The following is a 10,000-nucleotide window of genomic DNA, read 5'->3' as shown; positions in this document are numbered from 1 at the left end:
TACATTAGCTCGGTCAGCTACCAAAACCAGCTACTGAATATTACTCAAACTTGACTTGCATTTGACTTATATGGAGTGTGATACAGACACTATGTGAATATATATATATATAAGTAAATAAAAATTCATGGTATACATGAATTGATTCAAGTAGTAAAATATAAAACAATGATATTGGTAAATAATAGTGATCAACGTGATATATAATGATACAGTTTTTCACTTCATCTCATTAAGATACTTATGCTACAGAAAATACTAACTGTACTCTGATAATTGCATAGAATGAAGATTAACATGATAAAAATCATATTTTAACTGATAAAAAATTTCATATATGAATTGATAACATTATTGTTTATGCTGATTGATTCGTTGATTTTTTTATGCTAACTGTTACATATCTGATTCATTAATCAATATACTAACTCATATAACTGCAGATAATTGGTAAGATAAAAGGTAACAGAGTTGATTATGGGCTACCTGATTTGTTTATACATATGTATATGGATTCATATAATTATGATTAATATATGTGCACTCTAAATAGATACCTATTGCGTACACGCAAAGATATATTTAGAGTTCTGTTATTTTATGATATATATAAGAGATTCCTATTGCGTACACGCAAAGATATATTTCGATTCCGTTATTTATGATCATTTATATATAGATTTCCAAGTGCGTACACGCAAAAAAAATATATTTCGACTCTGTTATTTATGATCAAATTATAATATAGGATACATGATACTTTATATATATAGGATACATGACCGAGGTTTTATACTACTTCACTTTTAACTAACGTTCGAACAACTTTTCGTCCATTACACAGTTCCAGACAAACACCTATAGCCAATGAAACGGCCTATTTCACAGGTTAAAACAAGGGGAGGGGAAATTTGCCTGGGCGGGTCCAACGTTCTATTTTTGCGCTCATACTTATTCTCTGCATCCTAAGCTACACGATTACGTTTCGCGATGAATAAAAAAAACATACCCAGCACGAGTCCTTCGCCAGCAAAAGTAGAGTTGAATATCCTTCGGGTCGTAATTGTCGGAAGTATGTCCCTTTCGTAGTCGATTTCCGACAGTCGCTGGAGCGTTCCGCATGAAAACGAGATTAACGACGAGATACGGTGTCGGTCGAAGAAGTCCATGAATTCCTTTCACATTGTAGGCGGTTGTTACTTGACTGTAGTCGTCCGCTGCGACGAACAATTTTTTGAAGTTGCGATGTGAACTCTCGTACTGCAGGATACTGTAACCCAGGTTCCATTAATCAGCCTGCAAGTGAAATTATACTTGTCACAAGGGCAAAGTAAATTCAGACGACATCCAAATACAGGGGAGGGAAGAGAGCCATTTAGACCAGACTTAACCCACATAGAATTCGCCGATATTTTGGAATTCAAAAGAGTCCACTGTACCACAAACTTTTTATCCATGGCCATTAACAATGAGTGAACCTATCCAGGTCTATGATGACTTGTAAAAATATCCATAATTATAAAAAATAAATAGATATCATTAACGAATCTCAAAGAAAATTCGATATTACTGGTAGTAAGTTACTAGACAAAGAAGTGGAAAACGGAGCTAATTGTAAAAGATTGCCAGGCACACAAGAGTCAAAGACAAGAAGATTAATCATGATTCTATGTTGCCCTAACAAAGTTTCATATTAAATTTTCTCGTGCGCATCCTCCCTGAGGTTTAACCTTTTAAAACTTATTAATTATGGTAGGAGATGCAACGAAAATCCCACTATGTAACTAATTTCTATATGAACTTTGGGTTTTCAAGAAAATGTAACATTTTCCCATGAATGTGATTTACCTGGATTGTAATAAGCTAATGTTGCAAGTAAATAATCCATATCTATATCGTGATACTTCTAAATGTCTATGAGGTTCAGAAAAAATTAATTCATTTTGATGTTATAGAAATTCTATTTCCTTATTTTGTTTATTAATTTTAAAATGATTGCAAGTTGCATTGCGCATACCGATAGACAACTTGTAACCTAACGTCTTTCTTGCCCATGAGAAGTTCGGCTAAGCATTCCCCCTTTCTCCAGTCAATCTGCTTTGCAAGCAGAGACGACACACAGATGAAGCCTGTGTAAGCAGATTATTGAGGTTAAAGGAACAAATGCTGATACGGCAATGATGACGTCGTCACTTGGCAGGAGATTGCTCTCAGCCAGCTAAGAGTTACGTTACTTGCTGTAATAAATACGACTTTAGGATAATTTTTTTGTTTTTTTGTTTTTAATACTCGACCCACATGAGAAGAATGTCTGAAAAAAAACAGTACCAAAATTGAACAATATATTAGTTTCATGTTGGAAAACTGCATGATTATGTTAAATTAAATATTCCTTATTGAAACTAATGAGTTTTTTGGTTTCCATACAAATTCTATATATATTATTAGCCCTGTATAAGATTCATATAGGATTATTCCATAGATAAGATTTTCACTTCTAGACTTCCTGACTTTAAACTCTCTTTTATTTTTTATTTTATTTATTTATTTATTTATTATTATTATTATTATTTTTTTTTCATTGACTACGAATATAAATTACCCGGGACAGACAATAGTCAGTAGGTTTTGATATGTGTTTGAACTTTTAGCCTTATTTGTCATTACTAAAGCGTTATTGATTTTATCGTGATTCCTTTTTTTATTATAATTTGTAACCCTTCCGACTTCTTACGGAGCGTATTATATTGACTCCACTTGTATCCATATTTATTTTATTTTTTTATATTTATTTATTGTATATATTTTTTTTTCATATATATTGATAAATTAATGGTTGGCTTGAATATGTGGGGAAAAGTTGTTCTAGCGCGTACCGTATAAGGCTACTTGCGGCATCAATTCTATAGATACAAGATACTAAATGATAAAAGGTATTTAAAACCGCGAGAACGCTATAATCAGTTCGGATCCAATATCACGAGTTGTAACTCGTAAGACATTGAACACTTCCTATTTAATTATCCGTTATTCTACCAAAACCGATTGACTGGGTGATAAAATATATTATTGGTTTTCTTAATGGATAGGAATTCACACAACGTTGTTATGGAGATTATTATTGATTTACACCACCCGAGTCACAGATTATTATGGTGTTGAATTCCATTTTACTAATTTAGCACTCATAAATATTCCTAACGCACTCAATTGCGGTGTGTTTTTTTTTAGTGCTATTAATTCTACTATAACGTGTCAAGGAACTATTAACACTAAGAATGTTCATCCCTCCCTCGTCAGACTCATAATTCTGTAATAATTCTACATATTTTCTTTCAAGGATTGATTTTGCACAGGATAGGTCCTTAACTGACAGGTGTCTTAGTGTGTCCCTTGTTTTCATGACACGTGTTACAATCAGTTATGTGCTTTTTATATCTGTAAGCATTGTAGGCCAGTAAATAGTGATTTGGCTTTCTGTGACATAGTAGGGAACCCTGGATGACGGAATGCAACCAGTTTATGACGATTGGTATGAAAAAGATTATTACTACTACCTGGTCGTTAGTCATCTGCTGTGTTCTTTCGGGTTTTCCTCGTCACAGACCTACATATAATATTGCATTTGATTACATTATTCTGATACACATACTTTAAATGTACTTTTGCTTTAGGGTTTCTGCTCAAAGTTGTTTATTGTTTTTGCTTAGCCGCTGACCCTGTTTCCGTTCAAATTGTTTTTATTGTTTGATTGTTTGATTGCTGCTGACTCTGTTTCCGTTCGAAGTGTTTATTGTTTGGTGTTTAGGGTTGTTTTGCTTATCACTGTTGACACTTGCTTTGTTCAGTTTGTAACAGTTCTGCGCTCCAACCCAGATATTCAATGGTCGCGATCTCTTGGGTTAAGGAATTTTCTTTCTTGTTTAAGTACGGTTTTAACAATAGGCACGGATGTTTCTATATCTTTTAGTCTAATTAATGGTTCTTTGCTGTATGGTGCTGGGATTGCGGGATAATGCGTCAGCTATGATATTTGCTTTCCCAGGTAGATATCTTATCTTGGCTCCAAAGACCTGAATGATCATTTGTCACCGAGTTCCTTTTGGACTGTGATTAAAGCCTTTGAAAAACTCGGTAAAGGACTCATGTTTCAGTAAGACTTTATCAGGATAGCCATAGATTATGAACTTAAAATGTACTAGTGTTAAAGATACCCTAGCCCTTCCTTGCCTATTATTGCATATTTACTTTCAGAGGTCTTTAGTTTACGTGAATAAAAAGCTATAGGAAAGAACTGTTTTATCATATTGGCTGAAGTAGTATCCCTCTTACCCCTTGGTCTGAGGCGTCTGTTGCAATAAAAAAAAATTCCTTATTTAATCGGGAGGGATTTTTTAAGTTAGGTGAGCTGCATTAGTTCCGCTTTAAGATATCGAACGCCTGTTTTGATGCTTTTTAGACCATAATAAATCCACGCTCTTCTTCGTAAGATCTGTTAAAGGAGCTGTCATGATTGAAGAGTACATATTTACAATACGATTGTAATACCCACTAAAGCGCAAAAGTGCTGTATCCCCCTTTTACGTTAATAAGTACCGGAAAGTTATGAATAGCCGACACCTTACCCATGGACTACTTTAAGACCTTGACTAGACACATAACCTAAATAAAAAACATGTTCGGTTTTTAAAAACTCACATTTAGATTTTACTCTGAGATTATTTGTCTTTGTCTCTGTAGCACTAGCTCTAGTTTATGTGAATGTACTTCTAAGGTATTAGAAAAAGATTACAAGATCAACCATATAAGCATGTAGGGTATCCCTTAAAAGTCTCCAAACACTATATATTTGGGGCGCAACGTAAGCCGGAGGCATACGTAAAAATTGATAATGTCCCCTGAGTGTGCTGAAAACGGTGTATGAGGTACAATCACTTAGTAATGGTATCTGGTAAAAGCATTTAGTAAGTCCAAGTTGGTGAAAAAAATTTATTCTAACCTAACGAGATAAGATGTCGTCGGTACATCGCACTGGAAACTATCAGAGTCGTTTCCTTTGTTTAAGCGACAGAATCTACGCAGATACGCGAAATCCGATCTTTTATGGCATGACATTTGAGGGAAAAAAAAAATTATATATGGGCTTATTTGATTCCTAATGACTCCTATTACTAACATTTTTCAACTTCGTCATTTATCTCTATTTTGAAATTTCATTGAGAATCTATACGAAGGTACGTAAATAGCTTTATGTTGTCCTAGACCGTGTGTTTTAAATTACATCCGTTTTTCCCAGAGATCACTCGCTAGTGGAGAAACTTCCTGGTATTCAGGTAGAAGATAAAAAAAAATTCTGCTGAATCACCTCTGCTTGAATGACTTTTACGGATATTACTTTAGATAGATTATCAGAGAGATTCATCCACGACTGGTTGGGCGTGATTAAAAATTAGCAACAATAAAACAAATGCGATATTTATAACTTCCGTATCCACGATATGTATACTTTTAGGGCTTTGTTCGCGGAAATCGTTATATTTCAGAGTGTCGGGAAGGATTAAAATTTCATTTCCAGCAAAGTCTTTTTACACGCACTAAGACATTCGAGGGTGCATGCTTCTCGAGATTTTGCGTGCAAAGTGCGACTGCGGTTGTGGGAGAATTCTGTTGGGTCATTTGAACAATGTTACGATTTATGAGACAAATGTATAGTTCCTTTATATAAGTTATTATTTGATTAACTGTCTCATTTTTTGTTCAAAACGGATTTTATATGTTTGAAGGTTTATAGGATTTCCCTTTGATAAACACGCCTTATTTTGCAGGATGTAAGTTAATATTTTGTATACCCCTAGATGAATCTTACAATTACACTAGATACAGATCAATGTTTTTTATAACTATAGAGGTATCTGTAAACGCTCGCTTATCCGGACTTCTCATTAGGGAAGTTCGAAACAACAGACGGTGAGCCGTATACAGGATATTACGTGTACTAAAGAAATAAAACAAGATATTCTAATTTTTACGGCGCGTACAGTCGGGCTTTATCCACCACTACTTATAATAACTTACGTATTAAAAAAAAAAACGAAAACCTGCTCTGATTACTTTATACGGTCGTGTGTTTCATAGGAAAAAATCCTTTTTAATTTCAAAAAGATATCGGTATGTATGAACCAACATCGCTTTTCACTTACTCTGCTAGAGTGCTTATTGTATGGAATTTGCTATGCTTTGAACACTTCGGCAGTTTTTTGACTGACCTTGACCGCTTGACTAGGGTCACAGTCACTGAGTTTGCTTGTTTGATTCTGAACGGGCTACTGTTTCTATTTTTTTTTTTTTAATAATTAAGATCCTTCTCTTTATTACCATCGGCAACGTATTGTGTGTTTTTAGCATTATGTTGCTGGTTACGTATAAAGCAATGAATGACGAACTATTAGGAACTGAGCGATTACTAATAAGACAAGTTATCACTACTGCATTTCAATATTAACTGTTTTGTACTTCATTCTTTGCTAAAATTTGAAATAGTGAGGGATCCTGGTCAGCGCATTTAGCCTGATGAAAGTTTTTTACAGACATGTTATTCCTTGCAATCCAGCCATATTTTTAAAGTTAAATTTGAGTCATTGAGGTTCGATATTTTATATAACTCAAAAAACTCAAGGCTAAAACTGCGAGCGGGACTTTGCAAAGGAGCATTTATTGTCATGACCCGAAATAGTGTTACCTCTAATTATATAGATTTGTACGGGTGTTCCACTTGTTTTTTGTGTGTTTTCTAATCACTACGGTGCTTAACGACCCATCCATGCATCTGTATAAATACAGACGTCCACTGCGTAAACGCATATTCACTGTTTAATATGATTTGTTACGTAAGGGATTAATAATCACCCAAAATGATAAAAATTAACATAGTATATGATTATGATATTTCAGTAGAACTTCTGGAAACAGACACTCAAAGATAAAAACTCGCAGTAGCGAAATCTCAATGATGTTGATAATTTCTGTAAAAAAAGTAAGATTAAGAATGTCTCGTAACTTCAGCCACAGGAATAACGAAATTCGACCTGCAAAGGAAACACTCAAAGTTACTCCAAATGAATAAAAAATTGTACTTAGCTTGCTTTTGTGGGAAGTCACGGTTGTTCCGATAACGACACACGGCCTTGGTCCTCCTTCTCTATTTAGCGGATGACCTGGTTTGGCTTCAGTTTCCCCCGTGCGCGTTGTTTCGATGATTCGAGCCCTTGAAAATCCGATGCTGCAGACGCGTTCGGTTTGTTTCTTGCAGTGCCGGAAACGCTCACTAACGATGTTTTCTTGAATGATTCTAATGAGAGACGAAGTTTCCGTTGCCGTAGGAAAAGGACACGTCGGTTTTGTTTCTTGAAGTTATTCACTAAACGATGATACTAAGTTGGTTGAAGAATCTGTTGCTTTCGTCGTCGTTGAAGAGGTTCTTATTGTTTTCTGAAGTCGCTCACTAACGATGATACTAGGTTGCTTGAAGAATCTGCTGCTTCCGTCGTCGTTGACTTCTTATGATACATGATTTATTATTCTGGTTTTTCTTCGTAGGACGTTGTAGAGTTCGACTGGTACGCTGGCCACCAATATTAGGGCTTGTGCCTTGTATGATAAGGCGCCCTATGAGGTAATGTTAGACTAGCGATAATCTTACGCTAAGTCGTTGGTATTGCACTTCCATCTTCAATGGAGTGTCTGGGGGTTTGTAGATCATTTACGAAGTCGGTATTATCTTGTTGGTTATTACGACGATGTGTTAAACTCATGGTGAGGAGGTTCTTGTAGAAAACACTAAGTATAAAAAATTATATATTCTTCTGAAGTTTTACATGGTGAAGATCAGATATGATTGTACAAGTCTTCTAATAACGATAGCTTGATCGCTTCTGCCAATGATGATGGCTAAATCCTATTCCTCTACATGATAAAGCTTAGGTAAAGAGGTACAGGTCTTCTAATGACGATAGCTAACTCTGTTCTTGCTTGTCTACCATCTCTGTTACAAGTTATGAAGGAACAGACAGTAGTTCGAACATATGAACATACATACAAATGACATAGTTTCATACGAACACACAATCAAATGAGACACGCTACAGATCACGTAGGCCGTTGAATTATAGGTCTGGGGTAGTTGTCTCAAGCAGGGAGCTTGGACTAATGTTTATAAAAAAATTGAATGACTACAGGTGACGGCATGTTATCTTAGCCTACATACTTATTGTATACGTCATCTTTAGCGTCTCTAGTCTGATCACATTCCTGCAAGCAATCTTTTATATATATGGACTAACATTCCATATTTTTATTATGTAAAACACTTACATATATACATATACATATATATATATATATATATATATATATATATATATATATATATATATATATATATATATATATATATATACATAGCTTCGCCTTTGAAGATGTCACTTTCTGACTAAGCTACCGTATCTTGTAAGAATATTGCAGATATACCTCTATTAATTGATAAAAACTTTATCAATGCAATGAAATTCATTTTTGTTGAAAAGATCTAGAAAGTACTCGATAGCCACAAATCTAATAATCCACATATTTTTCTTATTATCCTAAATCCGTCACTAGTTGGCTGACCAAAGTATATCCGAATACAACCATGCAATGATTGCGATAGACTTTACGTCGGTGAGATTGGCAGAGCCACTCAACAAAGATTAGTGGAGGTTACAAGAGCTATACGATACGACCCCGTCAATTTAGGCGTTTTCGTATACGTATATTCAGGTCATGCTCGTAACATAAATTGGAGCGAAGGCAAGCTGTTCCTGAAGCGAACAACAGGAATCAACTGGAATCTGCCATCAGTCACTGAACAAAGAATATGAATACTAAGTTATCACTGGACTTTCGGCTACAAGGATAGATAACGATGACTAAAATAGAGAATCAATTCTTGACGATCTCCTAACTTCACTCCCATCACAAGATTAAAAAATGCAATTTCTGATCCTGCCCGAGTTGAATTCTTAGCCTACATTCTGCATATGAATATTTGAGTTCTTTTCAGATTTTCTCCATTTGTTTTATTCTCATAGGATTTTTCATTTCAGAGAAAGCTCTGATTACAGGAAGATTACACACACACACTAAACATATATACATAGGTATATATATATATATATATTATATGTATGTATGTATGTATATATGTGTGCTTACGTGTTCGGATGCGTGTGTGTGCGTATGTGTATGAGTATTTATTCACTGAACCAGTTCACTAGGAGGATGTCTATCAGAGGCTTCTGACTACTGACTGTGAGCACCACACTGCAACAATTTCTGGATACTGGATTGATAAGATAGAGGAACCGACAAGGAAAAAATGTAAAAAAAAAAAACTGTTTAAAACAAGCTTTTATTAAAATGCACTAAAAAGTGAAAAATATTTTTTTTTACTCCAGGATTTTCTTACAATTCATGTCAAAAAAGAAAAAGCGTCGGCGTCCAACACTCAAGGAAATGTTGCAAGAAAAGACATCTTTTTATTTTCTCTCTCCCTCTCTCATTGAGCGTTTTCTTCCATGTTTGACGCCCACGTGTTTGTTTTTGCAGCATGATTAATTGTAAGAGAATCCCGGTGAGTCTCAAAAGATGATGTCACTTTTTAGTGCATTTTAATAAAGCGTAATTAAAAAAAAACTTTTTTATACTTTTTATTACATACAAAAACTCCATCCAATTTATGAATGTAGCTAATGTTCAATTGATCGCCTGTCGAGTTAAAGAATGTTTGAAAAATCCATGAAATTGATATCCTGTCGAATCAAAGAAGATTTGAGAAACCCATAAAGTTATTTACCGAGTAAAAGCAGCTGCGAAAAATCCGAAGTGTTTCATACAAATCCTGAGATCTGGAAATGTTAGTGCTAACCTAATGATCATGTAAGGTTGTTCTATCACCTGGATTGAG

General features: G+C 34.7%; 1 protein-coding gene across 3 annotated transcripts in view; it reads left to right on the top strand.

Annotated features, from left to right (window-relative positions):
• Positions 1-10,000, top strand: part of LOC135222624 (neural-cadherin-like) — a 451,947-nt gene that overhangs the window by 120,641 nt on the left and 321,306 nt on the right. The window lies entirely within an intron of this gene.

The sequence above is a fragment of the Macrobrachium nipponense genome, chromosome 8, assembly GCF_015104395.2.
Source record: "Macrobrachium nipponense isolate FS-2020 chromosome 8, ASM1510439v2, whole genome shotgun sequence".
In the NCBI taxonomy this organism is placed as follows: domain Eukaryota; kingdom Metazoa; phylum Arthropoda; class Malacostraca; order Decapoda; family Palaemonidae; genus Macrobrachium; species Macrobrachium nipponense.
The sequence above is the reverse complement of the archived record's forward strand: the minus strand, read 5'-3'. Positions and strand labels throughout refer to the sequence as shown.